The sequence below is a fragment of the Parasteatoda tepidariorum genome, chromosome 5, assembly GCF_982258835.1.
Source record: "Parasteatoda tepidariorum strain Cologne lab strain chromosome 5, Ptep-v5.0, whole genome shotgun sequence".
NCBI lineage: Eukaryota > Metazoa > Arthropoda > Arachnida > Araneae > Theridiidae > Parasteatoda > Parasteatoda tepidariorum.
In genome coordinates this window covers 55,206,932-55,229,807 of record NC_141759.1, presented here as the reverse complement: position 1 = coordinate 55,229,807, position 22,876 = coordinate 55,206,932, and the positions used below count along the sequence as shown (strand labels likewise).

The following is a 22,876-nucleotide window of genomic DNA, read 5'->3' as shown; positions in this document are numbered from 1 at the left end:
TTAGACACACTATAGCTTTTTAATAATTACGTATTTTGCACGAGTTTATGTGCAATACTCTAATTCCTAAACATACATGAAATGGATTTTTATTCGGGAGATTTTTATATACTTCCTATTTGTATTTATTTTTAACGTATTGCATTACATTGTTAAATAATCAGTACACGAACGTAAACGAGAACAAACTGGTTTCAGTCGAGCAAAAACAATAAAGCTGTATATTATCACCTGATAATTAAGATTTTACATAGAATCTTATACTGCGTCTAATAATTTAGCCAGAGAATGTATACTTTAAATTAATAATTTAAACTTTTTTAGAAAGAAAAAACTGTTTTATGCCAAGAAACAGAAATCATTGTCAGTGGCAGTGAACAAGGGGCTTAACCATCCAGTAATCTTTAAAATTAAGGAATTCAAACTTTACTTTAGCCATAGTCGCAAAGAGTCTAAAGACATTTTAACTGAATTTCATCTGTGCATTTAATTAAAATACATTACAAAATGAATAGACATTCAACTCGGAATTCTCATAGTTTTTAGTTTTTGACCAAACGAAGCCAATCACCAAAAAGTTTTCCATGCGCATGGGCGAGATATCCGGTAGCTTCTTTTCCTGTCCCACATATTCTATCCAGCTTTCAATGGTCCAAGAGACTGTGAGCTTTCCGGACCTTCGATCCGTTCGCTCCTGATTTATTTCGGATTGCTTTGTGAGCATCGACTCTCACAGCCACGTGTCGTGGAAATTTTCCATGATAAATCTGTCGGGAGGACATCTTTATCTGTAAAATATTATTTTTTATCCCAAAAAATATCTTTTCAATCAATATTCTGGACTCTTTGGAGTTTCGAAAAAGCATGTGTATAGGTGAGTTTTTCTGACTTGAATTTATTCCCTTTTAAGTTAGTATGGATACTGTTTGATAATTTTTTATTATTTTAAGCTGCATAGAGTATACTTTTAATTATAAATGTTTCAATAATATTATAATGAAGAATTGGTATTTATGATGGAAAAAGTTTTAAAAGTTTATATTCATGAATTCATATTGTATAGATTAGTTTCTCATTTATTCCTTCGGAAATTTGATTTAAATGTGAATAAGCATTGCATAAGTCGGTGACATGGACATTTAATTGTATATATTAATAGAGTTATAACAGAGTATTGTTATAAACAACGGAAAATGTTTTATAATTTTATATACCATTGCTATAGGTTCCAAGATTTATATTCATAAATTTGCATTGTGTAGGTGTGTTACTGTTTTGTTTCAATGCATTTCCTTTGAGATCGATCTAAATGTGTATTATACCTTGTATAAATTTTTATCAATTTAAGGTACATGCTGCGTACTTTTTTTGGTAAGTATTAAAAATTTTATAAAACAACCATGACTGCTAAAACTCATAATTTATTTAATGAAAAATCAGATTCATTTAATTTAAATCAGATTTCTTGAATTTAATACTTAGATTTCTTTTTAACATTTACGAGCCAAAGCATTTGACAAAATATTTTAATAATACATAATATTTTTTGTGAAAAAAATATGATCAAAACTACAAGAGTGTGAAGTTTACCGTATTTCCGGCTCTATGGGAACACCAAAAAGCTCGGTAAATTTTTTTGAAGCGCATTGGTAGTGACTTTGGTAAAATTAACAATTGAATATGGTTTTATAATAAGTTATAAAATTTAGTAAATGGGGTAAAACTAGGAAATTTTATAATGATACCTTAGAGCATGGCATAAAAACCCTTTATTCTGTTAAATTTACTTTTGAGTTTTGTGTTTTGTTCTAAACGTCTGGTAAGAAGAACTATAATTTTGTAATTGAGAATTTACGTTACGAAACCGTTAACATTAAGACAGAAAAATTACAAATGAACTGTTTAAATGCGGTATATTTCAGTTTTTAGTGCAAGATTTTTTTTTATACTAGAAATGTCACAACAATTCAGTACAGTCATTTTACCAAATTTTTTACTCCGTTTAAGTTTAAGTTCATGCTTTTCTTTTTCAAAGTCACTGTTGATTTAAAGCATAGATAATGATTTTTGAAAAAAATCAAATGATTTAAATGTCGATTTTAATTATAATTTAAATAATGTGAAACATTTCTAAAACGTTTTATTTTACTGTAAGACGTTTTAAATCTTTATTCATAAACATATGTTGTATTCTTATTTCAATTTATTCCCTCGGAAGTTTGATAACGATATGTATAAGCCTTGTATGAATATTTCAAAATAATTTTACCAAATTTCTTACTCCATTTAAATTCATGTTTAAATAATAGTTAATGATTTTTGAAAAAAATCAAATAATTTAAATGGCGATTTTAAATATGATATAAATAATGCGAAAAATGTTTAAAATTTTTTATTTTATTGTAAGACGTTTTAAATTTTTATTCATGAACTTATGTAGTATTCTTATTTCACTTTATCCCTCGGAAGTTTGATGACGATATGTATGAGCCTTGTATGAATATTTCAAGGTATATAGCTTGTACCTTTAGTTGAAAATGCTAATAATATTATAACATAGCATTGGCGTAAATGATAAAAAAGGTTTTAAAACTTTATTTTTCAAAAATTGTTACAGATCTTTACCCTTAATAAAAAATAAATATTTTTTAATTAGCTTTTCGTTAGTTAAGCTTTTCGTAATTTAACAAAAAACTAGTAGTTAATTACGTACTACACTTTGTGCAGCTTTATAATTTTGTTTAAGAATTATTGCATTAATTTGCTAGTTAGAAGGATTGCTTTGAAGGATTTGTTAGTCATTTTATTAAAGAAGTTTCCTCAGTAAATCCCATTTAAAAGTGTCATACAATACAAATCCACTAAAATTAATAACCACACAGATAAACGGGAACTGCCCCCCCCCTTAGATAATTTATAATTTTAAAAAACTGAAATATAATCGATTAAAATATAAATTTATTTTACATACCTAACGACAAATAAGTTTTCCTAATATGCGTTTTCATTTATGTTAATCATGTCATTTTCGTTGTGCAACTTATTCGTCGAAATTAAAATTTCGCAGAAATCGAACAGAAAGAATAAAAACCGGTGGACGTTTCATAAATTAGAATTTATCATACAATACAAATGCTTAAGGGTCATTAAAGGGAATTTTTTACCAGAAATATTGTTGAGTTTTTCTCCGACATCAATGTTTTTGCATTCTGAACAACATTTCAATGATTTAAGTTCAAAAAGTTCTAAAAAATCATGATTATGTAATAAATAGTTTCACACAATAAATATCTGTATATTTGCATTTTATTAATTAAAGAATGGCGCAATTCGGAGTTGAGTTCGGACAATACTTTATTGATCTTCATTTGAAATAGAACAGTTGTTATTAAAGTCAGAAATATTTTTAAAAAATGAGGTTAATTTCTTCAGTACTTTCCTAATACTTATAATTTATTTTACACACCAATATACCTATTTTAAATAAGTATATGTATAGTTCCTATATAAAAATGTAAATGTAAATGAATCGAATACATCAATATTTAGTGAGAGAAGTAAGAAATGAGTAATTGTTTAACTGTTACATTCATGCATTTTATATTGTTTAACTAAAACATTATTAGCTTTGCACATTGTTTAACTGAAATATTATTAGTTAAATGTTTCGTTTAGTTATAACAACATTATTAGCAGTGTACTATAACATTAGCTGCAAATGAAAACATCATTGGTCTTTTCGTATTTTCCTTTGGCGAAATTTGAAAAAAAAATTATTTTTAATATCATTTGAAGTCAAGCATTTTTCAAGCTTGGAAAATAGTATATTTCTAAATATTAGCTTTTTATTGCTAAGAATAATGTGTCTAAATCAGTGATTATTTTCAGTTTTGAACTAATGTTTATTCAAAACTGCTTAGAAAATTTCAATTAAAAATTTTATTTTATAATAAAAAGTTCATTGATGTAGACATATTTTTTCACATATTTACTTTTTTTCCGGTCCGGTTTATAATGGAACGAGTTTAAGAAAAATTGAAAATATTCATTTGAAACAATAATTTTTAAGGTAAACACTGTAAAGAAACAAAAAAATTCCAAAATCCTAAATTTTGGAATTAATTTTTTCTCTCCAAAAACATACGACAAATCTTTTGACAAGAGCCTATACGTAAAAAATAAGAAGATATTTATGTTATTAATTTTAATTAGTTCTTGAGCAATATTTTTCACGCTTGTGTTTCTTTTTTATTTTTGATGCGATATATTTCAGCTGGCATTGTTTTCCGCCCCAAAGAAGTGTGCTAGAAATTTAAATATTTCTGAAAATTGATTTAAAATATTCAGCTAATTTATTATTCAGCTAATACATTCAACCAAATTCATTATTCATAAAGTATTCCAGAAAAAAAAATTTAGCAAGCTATTTTTTAAATCAAAATTGAGTTAAATTTTACACCTAAGCAACAGCGTCTATTTTCTTGATTTTTTTTATTCGTCTTTGCTTGAACAATAATGGATGCGGTAAGTTTATTATTTTACTAACAGCACTAAACTTGTAAAAAAAAACTAAACTAATAAAGTATGAAATAAAAAATAAAAACTTTAATCATGAAACTTTAAGAATGTTAAAGTTTGCAAAAAGTAATAAATAAAATTTCATATTATAAGGGTAGAACAAAATATTTTCATTTTAATAAGCTAATAAATGCATTTTAGTTTTCATTTTATTAAAATGAGACTTAAAATAACAACTGTACTGTAATTTTGATTTCATATAGAATATTTCAAAATTTCTTGAAAAATGTAAAAAGTTCCTAAACATTAATTTAATGTTTTCAACGAAACATTTAACTCATTATTATAAATGTACTATTAAGACTTCGCATGCATTTGGATTTTGTGATTATCATTTAAGACTTTTGACAAATTTTGACTGTTTTAACCAGTTTCTGATAATTTATATCAAAAATCTGATTTCAATACTTTAAGTTATATTTCAAGCATATTCATATATAGATATAATTTTTGTATTGTTTTAAAACCCAACTTAGGAAAGTGTCAAATACCAAACGTGCTTACGCAGTTTCGTAATTAATATATGTAAAAAGATAACGAAAAATAATTTCTTACTTGTAGGTAAATACCATACATAAGTTACGATATATTTTTTAAACTATTTTTTTTCTATCCAAACAATTATTAACAATTAACTAATATTAATATATTAAATTAACATTTTTAGATTTTTATTGCAGCAAATTCTATAACACTACTGAGAGTCACGCATGTTTTATTTTGTTCTTTTAATGCTGTGAAATATATTTATACATTAATATATATTAAGGCATAATTACTATAGAAGTAATTTTAAGCGTTCAAGAATTGTTCTTACAACTTGAAAATTTAGAACTTTATTCTGGTAAACGTTATTTATCTGCGGGCAAAGTTATATTGCAGCGAATTCTATAACACTACAGATTTCTATTGCAGCGAATTCTATAACACTACTGAGAGTCACGCATGTTTTATTTTGTTCTTTTAATGCTGTGAAATATATTTATACATTAATATATATTAAGGCATAATTACTATAGAAGTAATTTTAAGCGTTCAAGAATTGTTCTTACAACTTGAAAATTTAGAACTTTATTCTGGTAAACGTCATTTATCTGCAGACAAAGTTATATGTAAACATAACAGGAAATTTGTTGAATGTAGTATTGTTCAATACTATGTCTAACTTTGACTTTATGCTGAACCAGAATTTGATTTTTAAACATAAGAAATTTTAGAAAGTAATATAGAATTATTTCAATTCTTTAACTAGCAAAGGTAATTTTAAAAAATTTCAACTTTAAAGAAAGGTAACTTAAGTTGTAAAATAATAATTTATATATTGGATAAAATATACTAAACAGTTATCCACCTTCTTAGAACAGAAATCTAGAGATAAATTTTAAACATCCAAGCTGGGGTTTGAGCCCCTAACCTTGCGAGCAGGTGGTGGAGAGCCTAAAAGATGTGTCATGAAACCACAAAAAACTTTAGAGATTTGGAAGTTTAAAAGTAACTAAATTGAAGCTTTGATGGTTCATGTTTTACTCCAAGATCAGAAGCGGAGGCAAATTTTTACCCAATCAAAGGTCATCAACCATGCTGCTTAATTTAAGCTTTATTTCGCTCTAATAAGAATTTTAAAAATTCGTGCTTTCCTTGTCTCTGGCCAAATTATTAGACGCACTATAAGATTATATGTAAAATCTTAATTATCAGGAATAATATACAGTTTTAATGTTTTTATGCGACTGAAATCGGTTTGCTCTTGTTTACGTTCGTGTACTGATTATTTAACATTGTAATGCAATATGTTAAAAATAAATACAAATGGGAAGTTTCTAAAAATCTGAATAAAACCCCATTACATGTATGTTTAAATGTTAAAGTATTGCATGTAAACTCTTGCGTATTGCATGTATGTTTAAATGTTAAAGTATTGCTTGTAAACTCTTGCGAAACGTGTAATTATCAAAGAACTACAATGCGTCTAATAATTTGATCTAATTATTACAATATAATACCTGTTATAACAAATATTCTATATTTATATAATATAGCATGCGTCAAGCATGCGCAGTCAGTTCAACAAACCACCAAGAATGCACAATCAGTTCAATAGCTTATTAGTAGTTGTTTATCATATTTGATTTCCTAAAATATATTAACGCATTTTATTTGCATTATTGCATTTATTTAACACAATTTTAAATAAAATAAAGTAAGAGCGAATTATATATTTCGTACGTTTTATTTTATCGTATGTAATTCAGTAAACCATTGTTCTTAAATTCAAAGTACATTTCTTTTCTTAATATGTATGTAATCAATTCAATGTATTCCAGGCATAATTTCGCAAAGCAAAAGTTAAGTACTTCATTTTGATAATGGTGTTAATGTTTCTGCAATGAAAGTAAAGAACGTTTCAATCTCGTTGTACTAAACGTTGAGAAATGTCTTTACTATCTAATGGATGAAATGGTTCTAATCTTTGCTGCTTTGTTGCAGATAGTTTTATTCATTTTCAGAATTAATTGGGTTCATTGTTATCTTTTACAACAAACAGACGAATATGATTCGCTGGATGCAGAGAACGAGGAGCTTCAGTTAAAATTTAAGGAGTTCAGATGAAAATTAACTCAACACTTCTATTGGTTGCCTTACGTGCAAAAAATCCTCATTTATTTCTTTTCCTTTATTTCTAATCGCAGAACTCTTCAATTACCCATAACTCATTTGAAAAGTCCGCGTTTTAATATGCTGTTAAAAGAATGACTTTCTGAGATCTTAATGGACTGTTTGCTTTCAAATATTCCCAGATTGCGAAAAAAAAGTAAATAAAATAAAAGAGTATGATTTAAGCTGTCACCATTCACTAAAATTTCCGAAATTTAATCACTCAGCCAGATACGTCATTGTTGTATAGGTGAAGACTAACATAAAGTTCATTTTAAGAACTTTTTCCACTATTTTCGTAATTATTATTCTGATTTCAGAAATAAATAAATATACCGATAGTTGAAGATTTGTTTTTATTAATTGATTTTACTTATCAATCATAATTATTTTAACTGGACTGTTTGCTCTCAAATATTCCCGGAATACAAAAATATAAATAAATAAATAAAATAAAATAAAAGAGTGACATTAAGCAGACATCATTCACTTAAAACTTTCCAAAATTTAATCACGCAGCCAGATAAATCATTGCTGTCTAGTTGAAGACTAACATAAAGTTTATTTTAAGATCTTTTTCCACTATTCTCTTAATTATTATTCTGATTTTAGAAATAAATAAATATACCGATCGCTGAAGATTTGTTTTTATTAATTTATTTTACTTATCAATCATAATTATTTTAACTGGACTGTTTGCTCTCAAATGTTTCCGGAGTACAAAAATATAAATAAATAAATAAATAAAATGAAAGAGTGACATTAAGCGGACATCATTCACTGAAATTTCTAAAATTTAATCACTCAGCCAGATAAATCATTGTTGTATAGTTGAAGACTAACAAAGTTCATTTTAGGAGGTTTTTCCACTATTCTCTGATTTTAGAAATAAATAAATAAACCGATAGTTGAAGATTTGTTTTTATTAATTTATTTCGCTGATTAATCATAATTATTTTAACTGGACTGTTTGCTCTCAAATATTTCCAGAGTACAAAAATATAAATAAATAAAATAAAATAGTGACATTAAGCGGACATCATTCACTGAAATTTCCAAAATTTAATCTCTCAGCCAGATAAATCATTGCTGTACAGTTGAAGACTAACATAAAGTTCATTTGAAGAATTTTTTCCACTATTCTCAAAATTATCATTCTGATTTTAGAAATAAATAAATATACCGATAGTTAAAGATTTGTTTTTATTAATTTATTTTACTTATCAATCATAATTATTTTAACTGGACAGTTTGCTCTCAAATATTCCCGGAATACAAAAATATAAATAAATAAATAAAATAAAATAAAAGAGTGACATTAAGCAAACATCATTCACTTAAAACTTTCCAAAATTTAATCACTTAGCCAGACATATCATTGTTGTATAATTGAAGACTAACATAAAGTTCATTTTGAAAGGATTTTCCACTATTCTCTTAATTATTATTCTGATTTAAGAAATAAATAAATAAACCAACAGTTGGAGAAAAAAAATTATTTATTTATTTTACTTATCACTCATAATTATTTTAACCCTAATGCTTAATTTTGTTTTTTTACTTTGAAGGAAAACCAACTGGTCACCGAAAGTCAATAGTGGTAACTAAAATACAAGTTTTATGTTTTAAAAATGTTTCAGTCAATACCAAATAATGATATTTCAACAAGGTTATGCCACATATTCTGAAAATGCTATAGTTTTGTTAAGCTTTTTGGAGATATTTCGGAATCCAAGCTGATAATTTTGCTTCGCTGAAAAAATATTATTTGTAGTTAAATGAAATTTTTATGAATAAAACATCACCCAGGTATAAAATAGCGACTGGTGCACGTTAAATCGGTCGGGTCACAAAGACCTCCATGTACCCGTAACAAATCAATACTATTGGGGGTACTGAGTTGGAGATTGATCAGGTCAAAACTACGATCTGTGGATGAATGAATGGATATATGAATGGTTCCACCCAATAAACGGTCTGACGTATGGGTGTAGTATAAGTCGAATTCTTGGTCATAGATGGCGCCACTGGAAAACAAGAACAATCACAACAGTTGCCTTAATGTCCAACGACAACAACAACATGAATAAAACGTTATAAATAATTGTCAAGTACAAAGAGTCGCGCATCAAATCAATTTAATACGCATCAGTATTCTTCACACCGTGAAACGTAGAAGTGATTGTCTTTATTCTTCTATGAGTAAAACATTTCATTTAAATTTTTTAAGGTATTATAAGAATCACATATGTGGTTCAGTTTGTTTAAAACACAATTGCGTAGAAAATATTGTGCTACCATCTATTTCTTGGATTGAAAATTTAATCTAATAGACAGTACAAGCTATATAAAAAATATTTGAAATGTTGGTATTAAATTTTATTATATATAATAAATTTGTCATTTTTTTAACTTCTTATTTATTTTTTCAATTTTTTTCCTTGCATTCATACGCCGCAAACAAAATCTGAACCCTTAAACTTGGTCATTTTCTTTTTCCCACTGAACGCACGGGACGAAGCATGAAATTTTTAATGCATAGCCACAATGAAAGAAAAGAAAGATTAAGACTATTTATATGCCCTCTTTTAACAAATTTAAAAAATATTTAGTTCAAAACAAAACAAAATTATATAAATTGAAACTAAAAAGCAATATTTCCATCATGATGTTATACACCACCTTTTCCTATTGAATTTTCCCTGAAGAGGAATAAAACGCAGATAAATATTCCAAACAGGAAAGGAATTATTAGAATTTTATTCTTCAATCTCTCTACAATCATTTCCACTATTAACTAACTTTTCGTTCAAAACACCATGAATAAAATATTGATTAGCAAATCCCTTTTTCCATCTGAGTTGAACGCATGCTCTCTCTTCCGTAACTATTAGACAAAATCCTCATTAAACTCCTTCTGTATTCTAGACAGCAAATTACTTGCAGCGATACGAAATGGGCCATGTTTGCCAAAGTTACCATTTTCACCATCGTTTTGAAAATTTTAATGCTTTCCACTTATTCTAAACACATATGCAAAAATACATAAGATTGGTTATGAAAACGTTTACATATCTTGAATTGCAGTTCAACTGTTGCCATTACTGTTAGTTAAACTTTTAGGATTATTTTTACATTCTGGGTTGATGGTGCTGTAACGTGATGGAGTACAATATTAGAATAGTAAATATCAAAGGTTGTATCATGTTTAATGTGATTAAACGTTTCCGATTTATGGGCACAGTTTACTTTTGGAAATTTTCAAACATTAAATAGGAAATGTTTTAGATAAAGATTGTATTCTAAATATTTTTAGGGAAAGAAAGGAAACGTAATTTTATTTAGTAATATAATTATTTTTTACTTTTATTTGTAATAAGTTGTTAAGTATATATTATAAACTGTAGAAGTTAAATCTGTGCACTATAAAAAGAAAATTCAATAAAAATACATAACAATCTACTGAGAATCATTTATCAGATGTCTCATGCGAAATTACAAAGAATTAAGAGCGAGAAAATTTTCTAAAAATGCACGCTTATCTGAGAAAAGTAATTTTACAGAAATTAATTAAATAGAAGTCTGTAAATTACTTTCCGTCTTTTAAACAATATACCATTTCTGGCTCTAAAACCACCAAAAACTTAATATTGAAATGGAACTCGAAATCAGGCACCCAGTTTTTAGTATGGGGAATAGAACCTCGGCCAAAGACGCTGTAGGAGAAGACTCTAACTATTGCACTAAATAGGTGATTATTTATTCATGAAATAAATGAAAATACATTGAGACATTTAAAAGAAAGCCCTTTTAGAGAAATGTGCTGTAAAACTAGTAATTTCCATAACTCTGTTAACGAGAAACTCGGTTTTATATGTTTGAAAAATAACTCAGGTGAGTTAGTAGAATTTTTTGCTATTTTCTCCTCATTTTAAAAGAGGAATAAACTTTAGATAAAGTTCCCTTTCAAACGGAAATTCCGTTATAATTTACTCCTGGGAGAAAAAATTATAAATATTTATACATATATTTTTTTTAAATTACTAACTTATCTCACAATCTATCATTCTGTTACAATTTTATGTGTAAAATCTTTTATTCATAGTTACACATTTCAGCTCATTTCTTATGCATCCAAACAGTTTGGTGATATTTAAAAATAAATAAATAAATAAATCTCTTGGGCAGAATGACTGACACTTACAGTCAGTTATATGATATTTTGTTGACTGAAACGATTCTCTCTCTGAGTAAAAAAATATATATATTGTCTTCAAGAATGTTGCAAAATTCTGGCTATCTAGGAATACAAATTTCGTTCATTTTCGAAGAGCTTTGGTAATGATTTTGGTAAATCAACTAGAACAATCTAATAGTATGTGATAAAATTTGAAAACGTTATCATGATACCTTAGAGCATGGAATAAAAACCTTTATTCGTATAAATTTACTTTTCAGTTTTGTATTTTTTGGTAAAAAAAATCTCTAATTTTTAAAACCAGAATTTCCGGTAAACCGTTACCATATGAACGGAGAAATTACCAATAGTATTGGTTCGAATACCAGTTTCGCATGTTAGAATTAATCATTTACACCTGCTTCCGGTCAGATGACGGTTTTATTTTATTAATTATAAAACAAATTAAATCTCAGTATCTCATTAATACTGATAGATATTAGGTTCTGCGAAATTTTATGTGAAACACATGAGAGTGACTTTTTTTTCACGTTTTTTTCCATAAGCTTAAATAACAATATGTGGAGGAGGAAGACTTTTTATCGATGAAATAACTGTAAATTGCATTTAGATTATAGTCTACTTAAACAAGATCTTTAGAAGAAAATACAAACTATATTATTAAGTTATGGTTTAAATAATTGTACACCTTAACCATCTGAGCGTTACTCCCGGGTTCCGGCTTCTTCCAAGTAAATTTCCATACAACTTTACACAGGGGCTCAACACTTGGAGTGTTAATATTCATTGTCAATTACACTATAAAAAATTCGGGGTCAAATTTCGCTATAAAATATCGGCACTTTGGATGCATCATCTGTTAAGTCCATATTTATCATAAAATCCATTTTACCGTCAAATATTATCCCGGTAATTACGGTAATTATTACTGTAAAGATTACGGTAGATCAGATTTTTCGTTAATTAACATATTCCAGCAAAAATGGATTTACGGTAAAAAAAAAATACCAGCAATCTGAGTGTCAGTACTTTTTACCGTAATTTGATTCAGAATATTTTACAGTGTACGTAATTAACAGTTTTTTTTTCTATGGATGGAAGGGATCTAGACAAAAGATTTCTAAACAAAATATATTTTATTTATCATATGAATACTATAATAGTATGTTCTATACTGCAATATTATGTTTTGACATTTACCTGTTCTACAAATTAAGAATTTGCAGTCATCATTTAAAATTTATATTTTCGACTGAATAACATTATTTTTATCGTAGTATTTTGTTAATAAGTTGTGCATTCAAAATAGTTAATGAATATATAACCATTTAAATTTTTTTCGTTTGTATGTAATAATTCTTAACCAATCTTATTCGCCCATTCAGTAATTTTAGAAAATAAATAAATAACTAAATAAATATTATTTTAATTATTAAATTAAACGCTGATTTTATTCAATAGTTAAAAAAATATTTAATGTGAGCTTTTCAAATTTTTTTTAAAACAGTGTGCTTTATACATTTATTATTTAAAAATATTATTCTCAATCAATAAATTACTTAAAATCATTATCAATTAGTATTTAAATTCAATTCATTTGTAAGAAATAATAAAGTCTTAAACTTAAAAAACATGAATTGAAATATAAAAGTACTTTTAAAAAGTATAATTAATTTATAAAATTTAATATTTATAATGAATTATAATAATTTTTGATTTTAATAAGCTTTAAAATATGACAAACACTTGCAAAAATTTTTAATTATAGATGAGTTTAAAACTTGCATAAGATATTCTATCTAATTTAATCTCTGTAGAAAGTTCTTGTAATGGCATAATCTCGTGACCACCCAGCAAAAACATAAGTTCTGGCCATCTTCGAAATTACTGACGGTACTGATTGAAAAGTGAAGGTGCAAATTACTGTCAGCTGGGTTGATTGCTGGGCCACCCTATGAACTTTTGCCAACATTGTAGGAAGTGTTGGGCCTGTACATTACAAACAGCCGCATCCCGTCAGTCTGTATCTACCCAATGGGCCACCAAGTTAAAGTTGTCTGCTGCCGCCAGTGAAGCGGTCGAACGAGTAACTGTAACTGTGAATTTATTGTTTAGAAAAAGAAGCACGTTGGATTCTTATAATTTTCAAAAAAGGTAAGGTTTTATTTTTTTCTATTACATTGAAGTTATTATTTTAATCATTTTTGATTTACTATTGTTCAAATATGTTTACGACGTGCAGATTTCGGTTTACAAAGAACCGCGTTTGAAGTGCTGTTTTGGCGCTATGTTTTAGATTGGCAATCATCTTTATTCAATTAATACATCATAATTAACACCTTTCTAAGATAGAATAATAAAAAATATTAAATTCAATTCAATGAAAATGTACAGACAAATGTTTTATCAACACCAAGATCGCCGCCAAATTTTTAGCGACAATCGAGCAGTAGCACGCCAAAAACAAATATAAATTCTGTTGTATGATGACTCTTTAAGTGCAATTCATAATATGTTGTAGCATATGATATAAATCAGGTTTATCTAAGTATATTATGAAAATAGGTTTGTATAATAATCAAGAATTTTCATTAAAACTTATTTCTTTATGTTAAATAATATTTAGATTTTAGTTAACTAATTGCTGTTAGTAATATTAAAAATTGTTTCTGTTATATGTATTTCATTTTAATGAAATTTTTGAGCTAAATTCAAGTGTAAAAATAGGTAAAGGTTTAATAATTTATACTAAATAGTTTAAATTAAGATGAAAAATTTATTTGTACATGTTAATATAAATAATTGCGAAGAATCGTGCTGTGAATTCTTAAACAACCTAAAAAAAATATAGATTATGGAAAGTTTTTTAGCACGCAGTTGCTCATACTTAATTGTATATTGGCTAACCCCACTTATACAAAAAAAAAAATATTACAGAATTCTTTTATATTTTGAAATCAATGTTAAGTTACTTCATAATTTTTGTTAAGAGTTAAGTGAATAATGTTTTTATTGTGAATTTCAAGTTAATATTCATATAAAATAATGCCCGATTTTTATAGGGATTACAAAAATATATAAAAGTTCAATACAATATGAAAACAAAATTCATACTCAATACAAATAACAAACAACTCTTTTTCTATTAGTTTTAAAAATGTTAGAAAACCTGTTAGCGCTCTCCATGAATTTCTATAGGTTTTCTTATTTCTTGCTGTGTTTATTATTAATTTAATGAACTCGCACTCGTATTGGTAACATGCGATCAAAATTTCTACTTTTCGACTAGTTAGAGTACTAAAATCTACAGGAGCTCTGTACTTGTTGACAATTTAAATTACAATCATTTCCTGACCGCTATAGACAGAATATAATACCATTTTATTTACAAGTACAACTTCTTAAAAGGATGTTTGACCACTTTCGAAGTAGCCGAGGTGCTTCAAATTTAACTTGTATTCTATTGAGAAAACAAGTTATAACTGCTTCCAAATCACTGAAAGCTAAATTTATAATAATTTTTTGCAGAGAATCTTTCAGTGGAAATAAAAGTTTTTCAATTAACTCCTTGAAAGATTTTCAATGCTAACCTTATATTTTGTGATCCTAGAGCCGAACTTAGAAAATTTTGTTGTTTTATTGTTGACAATTCTGTTAAGAAAATTTCCTGACCTACAAGTTATTTTTCTCATTCTAATTTCTGAAAAATATTATTCTAATTTTCATTCAAACGTTTTGAGTGCCCGTTGTGTAATGCTTTTTAAATTTTTGCTGAAAGTTAAGCGAAATTTTTTTTACTGTATATCTCAAGTTAATATTCACATGAAAGTAAGACCTTTTTTTTTCTTTTACCTCTTTAAATGTTAGAAAACCTGTGCCAGTCCTCCATGAATTTCTGTAAGTTTTATTACTTAATGTATTTATTATTTATTGAATTATCTCGCTTTCATGTTTGTAACAATGGTAACTTGCAATTGAAATTTCTACTATTTTCCAACTGGGTGAAGTACTGCGCCTCTGTTCTCATCAACTTCACTTTCCAAGTAGCTGAAGTGCTCCAAATTCAACTCTTATTCCATTGACAACTTACATCTTATCACTTAAATGAATTTTTTTTTTTCTTAAACTAAATATCAAATCCTTATATTGAGCTTTGTATGGAAGTGCTAGACTAATATAATTATTAATAATAGTTTATTAGACACAATATGCTTTAATATTAGATTCCATTGAACACTAATTTAAACGTAAATTTACGAGTAGTTTGAAACACGGCTTAACGAAAAAATCTAGCCGCTTTTTTTATTGATAATTTTCTTATTTTATTTTCATAATCTGTTTTGGCTTGAGCAAAATAGTTGTTGTTTGCCTGTCAGTCTGACCACAGAAAAGTGAGGGTTTAAACGCACATATTTTAAATTATTGTACTAGGGGGCGAACCATATGGAAACGACAAAAATTTGATTATAATCAATTTGAAAAGTTTTTTTCAAAATAAATTAAATTTCAAAAATGACTTTTATGTGAAACTGTTCTATTTTACATAAATTAAATTGAGAAAAGCAACTATTAACAAATTTTTAAATTTATTAATAGTTAAAATGATTTATCAATTAACTTATTTTTTTTTTCATCATCTGCAGAATCTTTGATGTGCATAAATAATTTAATACTATTTTGAGAAGTAATATTTTAATTATTATTATTTGAATTATGATTTTAAAGAAGGATTAAGGACATTTTAATGTATTAAGCGAATTCATTTATAAAGTACAGTGAATTCTCACTTATGCACCAGTCTTTGGGACCAAGAGAAAAAGCGTATAAGATTTAAAAAACAGTAAGTTCATGCAAATAAGAAAAGCTTCAGATTCAGCAAAAGCTAAATTTACAATAATTTTTTGCCGAGAATCTATTAGTGGGAATAAAAAAATAAATTTCAATTAACTCTTAGGAAGATTTTCAATGCTAACCTTATATTTTGTGTTTTTTTTTTTTATTGTTGACAATTCTGTTAATAAAATTTCCTGGTCGAAAAGTTATTTTTCTCATTCTAAATTTCCTGGCCTACAAGTTATTTTTCTCATTCTAATTTCTAAAAAATATTTTAATTTTTATTTAATCTTTCTGGGTGTCCATTGGGTAATACTTTTTAAATTTCTGCTAAGAGTTTACCGTAAAATATTTTTACTGTATACAAGGTAATATTTACATAAAAATATGACCTTTTTTTTTCCTTTTAGCTTTTCAACCTGTGCCAGTCCACCATGAATTTCAGTAAGTTTTTTAACTTTTATCATATGCAGAATCTTGGATGTACATAATTAATTTAATATTAGGTACTTTGAGAAGTAGTATTTTAATTATTATTACTTGAATTATGATTTTAAAGAAGAATTAGGGACATTTTAATGTATAAAGCAAATTTATTTATAAAGTGCAGTGAATTCTCCCTTATGCATCAGTTTTTGGGACCAAGAGAAAAAGTGTATAAGATTTTAAAAACAGTAAGTTCATGCACATAAGAAAAGCTTCAGATTCAGCGAAAGCTAAATTTACAATAATTTTTTGTGGTGAATCTTTAAGTGGAAATAAAAAAATAAATTTCAATTAACTCTTTGGAAGATTTTAAACGCTGACCTTATATTTTGTGATCCTAGAGGCGAACTTAGAAAATTTTGTTGTTTTATTGATGACGATTCTGTTAATAAAATTTCGTAGCCTGCAAGTTATTTTTCTCATTCAAATTTCTAAAAAATATTATTCTAATTTTTACTTAATCTTTCTGGGTGTCCGTTGTATAATGTTTTTTAAATTTCTGCTAAAAGTTTACTGAAAAAATTTTTTACTGTATATCTCAAGTTAATATTTACATAAAAATAAGACCCTTTTTTTTCCCTTTTAGCTCTTCAAATGTTGGTAAACCTGTGCCAGTCCACCATGAATTTCTGTAAGTTTTATTACTTTTATCATCTGCAGAATCTTTGATGTGCATAAATAATTTATTATTTTGAGAAGTATTGTTTTAATTATTATTATTTGAATTATGATTTTAAAGAAGGATTAGGGACATTTTAATGTATTAAGCGAATTCATTTATAAAATACAGTGAATTCTCATTATGCTTCAGTCTTTGGGACCAAGAGAAAAAGTCCATAAGATTTTAAAAACAGTAAGTTCATAAAAATAAGAAAAGCTAGATAGAAAAGTTTCAATAGCTGAATAAAACTACAAATAGTCGTGAATAGCGGCTAAACCTTCTAATTGTTTTTAATGATTTCGAGTAATGTTTTTGTCATCTCTGTTTTCGCGTAAACTGAGTAATAGTAATCGCTATAGCTTTACATTCCTTGACCAAAAACTAACGTTTTAATTGGTGGTGGGAAAGACACTGCTAGATAAATTTTGAAAGCATATGGGTGGTATATATGGTGGTTTCAATGTGGGTGGTGTGATAGATAAGACACCTTATTCAAATTCATATAAAAAAAATGTCTTCCTAGAAACAATAAAGGTGAAAAAAATCCCATAGGGAAGAAAAATGAACTGTATTACTAGATCCAGTAACTTATTTCCTTTTATCTGTAACGAAGATTGTTTATTTGCTTTAAACTGAAAACTTTTTCTAAAAAATGGGATTATTTTTTTCTATTTAAACAAAAAATAAAATCAAAATTTTAGACTTTTAAAAAAAAATTGTGTGCTGAATTGAAATATTTATTTTCTGAATGATGCATAAAGAATTATAATTATTATTATTTTCCTATATAATGATCAAGGGCCTTTGAAAACCTTTGTATATATGCAAAAGGCACATAAAAGAGGTGGCGCAGAAGTGATTGGTCACTGTATGTAGTTTTATATTTTAATAATGGTTATTAATTTTCATTTTAATCGTTCACTTCCCTATTCAATGAAAAAAAGTGTTATATTTATAAATTTTATTGATGTATATAAAATATTTTTTTAAAAATTTTATTAAGTACAGTAAGATTTTGATTGTGAAAACACAATCATATTTAAAAACCTACCTTGTTAACATAGCTTAAAAACGTGTAGGTTAAAGAGAAGAAAAAAAAGTAACGACAAAGTACTGATTTGAAGCATCTTGAAACTAACCTGTACAATATTGAATGCCTTCTAAGACATTATTTGGTAGAAAAAATTTTTGCGATAAGAACAATTTTTTAGTCCAAGCAAATAAAATGCCCCGTAAAAGTTAAAAAATTCTTAATAAAATGTGTAAGTAAATTTAATTTATGGTAACTAAGAAATAATGTTAATAACACCTACATTTCACTTATTTATCTATTCTTCAATAGTACAAAATATTTTTATTTGGCAAAAATATATACACCTACCTTTTTAAAAACAAAAAAGTTTTCTTGAAACAGAAGTTTAAAATGTAAACACATTAGGAATCTCTAAACTAACATTTAAGTGCGACAGAAGCAAAAAGATTATAGAAATCTTACGATTTTATGAGTTAAACGAGATGAAAAACATCAGAACCAGTTTAATTGCATATTGAAATGTTGAAGTTTTTAAAGATTCTTTTTTAACTTTCCGCCCTATAAACGGGTTGTGGTTGTGTGACGTGGGCGACCCTGCTTCACCACAGGTGCCCACTGGGTAACGAGAAGAAAGTAGTAGTTCTGGCATTCCTGTGGCCAATGGGACAACCCCCCAATGCCTGCAATTTAAAAAAAAAAAAAAGGGAAAAAAGTCTATAATAAGGAAACGCCCATTGTAACGCTCCTGTCCTTGGGCAATCAAACAGGTTTAAATGTTTTCAGTCTAATTTTTCTCTGAATTATTCATTAGATTTAAATAAGTTTTGTTTCTTTTTATTTGTGGCCCATAATGTGTGTATCCTATTACAGAGTTTATTTGCTAGAATTCGAAAAGTATATGTTGAAAGTGGTTAATGTGCAACTCCTGCTATTCTAATCTACAGAAAATGACAACTAATTTTTCTGTATCAAATAAAAATGCAGTGTACCTCCTCGAGAAGGGCCAACCGTCCTCACTGCCCTTTGACGACACTGTCTGATAATATTCCTTTTAAAAAATTTAATGTGTAAATGATGATTACACACTTTTAAAATTATTCGTGTTAATAAGTTTGATTCAGATACCATTACAAATATTTACTTTGTTAATTCTCAACTGGTTAAATTTTTAAAAGATTTTTTTAGTATCAATAAGTTTATTAAAAGATTTTTTAAAAAAATTTGAAATGAATATTTTTTTTTAAAAATATGTACCTTTCAATATTTATTTTTAATTAATCGTTTATTAGTTAATAGTTTAAATTATGGAAAAAGCCTTCAAGTTTAACAATATTTTTTTCTATTGCACAATGATTTTCTATTAGCATGTTTTTTTTCTTTGTAAGCTGCAAATTTTTCTCATTTTGATAATGGGTGAGAACTACTTTTTGAAATATACATGTAAAATAGTAGGTATAGGATGGTAATTTTACAGTTGTTAAGAATCGAATTCAGCTGTTACATAATAGTACACATTTTGTTAACTATTTACGGTGTTAATTAAAAGCCCTTTAAAAACTCGGTGTACCCTTTTTTTTTAGGAAGCACCTTTCCCTTTTTTATTCCTAGGCATAGTAATGGAGTATTTAACAAATATTTTTTGTTAAAAGAAGGAACTAAATTAATAAAAAAATTTGAAGAAAAGAAATTTCATCAGAGATGTAAACAATGTTATTAATATTTATGTAAACTTTTCATTTTTTGTCTTACATCTATACCAGTTATATAAAGACATTACGGAAATCGTGACATTGGTCAAATCTGTCGTTATTCTTATCTAGTTCTTGTGTTTTTTATATGAGGAAAACATTAATTTCACAAAGCATCACCATTAAAGTAATTTAAGAATTTATTGATTTATAAAGTTATTACAGAATTGTAAAATTATCTGCCTTTTTAACTAGCAAATTTTGAGCAACCTTTTTTCATATGGTTTCAATTCTGGTTTCAATTCAATACATATTATTGTTTTGATGCCTATTTTAATATGAAAAATGTTGTAAATTTTGAAATTTTTTTTGTCAAGGGTATACAATTAAAAATTTAATCATAAAAGTAAAGCGAAAAAGAAATACTATTGATACATTCGTGCATGTAAGTAATATATATTTAAAAGTAATTTTTCTTCTATACCTTTCCTTGAAACAATAATTTACACTAGAATATCATAATTGTTTTAAATATTAAATGCAATAAAATTGAGCACCATAAAATTAATGAAGAAAAAACTGCATGTTTTTTAAAATTAAATATTTTCTGAGAAAAGGTGAGCACAAAATTAAACACCCTGAATAACTTTTCATTTAACAGTTAGATTTTCATGTACTAGTTGTCAATCTTAATGGGTTCGTGGGTCAATATTCAATAATTTCATTCAGAAAGGAATTTTATGTTCAAAATCTTTCTAAATTATAAGACAGGTGTATGTTTTGCATGGTGTTACTAATTTGAAGACTAATTTGATGAGTCAAAATTTATCAATGAAATGATAAAAGCAAAAACTTTTCGATAGAAATTTTAGTTTTAAAAGCTCATTTTCACAAAAATACTTATGTTTTTAAAATATACGATTTGCATAATTTTTATTTTATTATCCTCTCTTTCAGGAGAACTCTTCTGTGCTATTCCAAGTGATTCTATGTAGACAAAGATATGATTTCTCTGTTGTTTTTATTATTTTTAAAATTAAATTGAAATTTGTGTAATATTTGTATTGATTAAGATTATGTCTTTGTATTTATATGTCTTTGTATAATAAAATGTTTGCAAGAGACAATGTTGATTATTCATTTAACTAATTTCAGGGTACATTCAATTCATTACATGACTGGCTACATTAGTACATTTTTGTCCAATACACCTATTTTTTGTTAAATTTGCTGCAAGACTAAATATAATCAGTAAAACATGAATTCATGATCAGTATCGCACTAAATGATCATCTCTGGACAGCCTCTTAATATTATCGGCTGTAGGTTGTATTTATTTTTGTATAGGGTACAATAGTATCACTAGATTCCTTAAGAACACAGCTTTTATTTTAAAACATATATATACTGACTACAAGCTATTATAGACATATATATTGACTTCAAGTTAAAACTTGAAAAATTACTTGTGAGATACAGAATTTTCATAATTCTGGACAGCAGTTTTATTATTCTGCTTTTAAGTAGAATATCACTGTAAAGAAAAGATTATTACATATGTTTACCTAGTTTAAAAATGTATTGATAAGTGGAAGCATAGATTGTGCACAGCAAATCTTTAGGACTAAGGGGTTGAACTGTGTAAAAAATATTCTTTGCATAAAACAATTTAAATGAAAAAATTAACCTAGAAATATTTTCTTAGTTCATATATTAATAATTTATTCAGAAATGTATTAGATAGCTAGATATTTATTTAGCTAATTGAATTAAATAAAAATTAGGTTTGTGGGTTTTAATTACTCCTGTAACTAGGTCAATGACCTCTCATAAACCTCTATAAACTAAAGGGATGCTGCTGGGTGTATATAAATTGCTGGCCCTCAATTATTGATTCATTGATTACCCTCTACTGGAAAATGTCGGGCAATCACTCACCCAGCGCGTTTTAGACAGTAACTGCTGGGTTAGGTACTACCGGCCATCGATAGGCCGGTATTGTTGGCTCGACAGAAGGCCAGCCATTCACTTTAGTACAGTTGAAAGTGACTTTTGCCGGCACAGACCCGTCGCTTTAGCTGGTGGCAAACAGCAGTTTTGTGGAGCTGGACCTACAGATTTGTTTTTGCTGGGCATGCATGGCTTTTGCTAGTTTCTAATAGCTTCAAGAAATACTCGAACTACCACGATGACGGTGTATTATTACCATTCCTCTTTAAAGGAATCTTGAAGGGTAAAGGCGTTATTAAAGCTATTATATCATATAATCTAATGCTCATATAAGCATTGTGAATCTAAATAACTATATGCTATTAAAGTATTGATAAGGTAATGTTGCTTTTAATCAAACTTTGAATTATGCTATAATATCTCATTAATATTTATAGCTTGTTAAGAGACTCAATTTACGAAAAAGAGCGAAACGACGGTAGTTTGACAGTAAACATTATTGAAACAATTTCGAAATAGAGAAGGAAAGGAAATTCCATTTTTAATATTTTAAAAGGGTGTTTGCTATTGTTACTGTAGGTAGAGTTTTGTATAATATATTCTTAATTCTTAAAATTTGAATGCCTTTAGAATATCACTTTGTTGTTCTTGTCGTAGTCCATTAAGGCAGTGGGGATGCGATTGTTCTTGTTTTCCAGTGGCGCCATCTATGGCCAAGAATTTGACTTCTGCCACACCCGTTTTGCAGGGCAGACCAATTCATATATCCGCTCATTCATCCACAGATAGTAATT

At 27.1% G+C, this 22,876-nt stretch overlaps 1 protein-coding gene and 1 long non-coding RNA gene across 6 annotated transcripts in view; both read left to right on the top strand.

Annotated features, from left to right (window-relative positions):
• Positions 1 to 635: 635 nt before the first annotated feature.
• Positions 636 to 22,876, top strand: part of LOC107439425 (thrombospondin type-1 domain-containing protein 7B) — a 524,453-nt gene continuing 502,212 nt past the window's right edge. Inside the window, exon 1 of one of the 2 annotated variants that reach the window (XM_087163956.1) lies at positions 636 to 874. The gene's annotated coding sequence lies outside the window, so the exon portion shown is untranslated. The remainder of the gene's footprint in view (positions 875 to 22,876) is intronic. The other variant, XM_087163957.1, reaches the window with a different exon arrangement.
• Positions 13,284 to 21,259, top strand: LOC147809358 (uncharacterized). Of its 4 annotated transcripts, XR_015433726.1 has the most exons (5): positions 13,284 to 13,585; positions 15,299 to 15,328; positions 16,675 to 16,708; positions 17,337 to 17,381; positions 21,090 to 21,259. It is a non-coding gene; the product is annotated as an uncharacterized LOC147809358 (long non-coding RNA). The 4 variants fall into 4 exon arrangements; XR_015433727.1 differs by lacking the exon at positions 15,299 to 15,328; XR_015433728.1 differs by lacking the exon at positions 15,299 to 15,328 and having other exon boundaries at positions 13,284 to 13,996.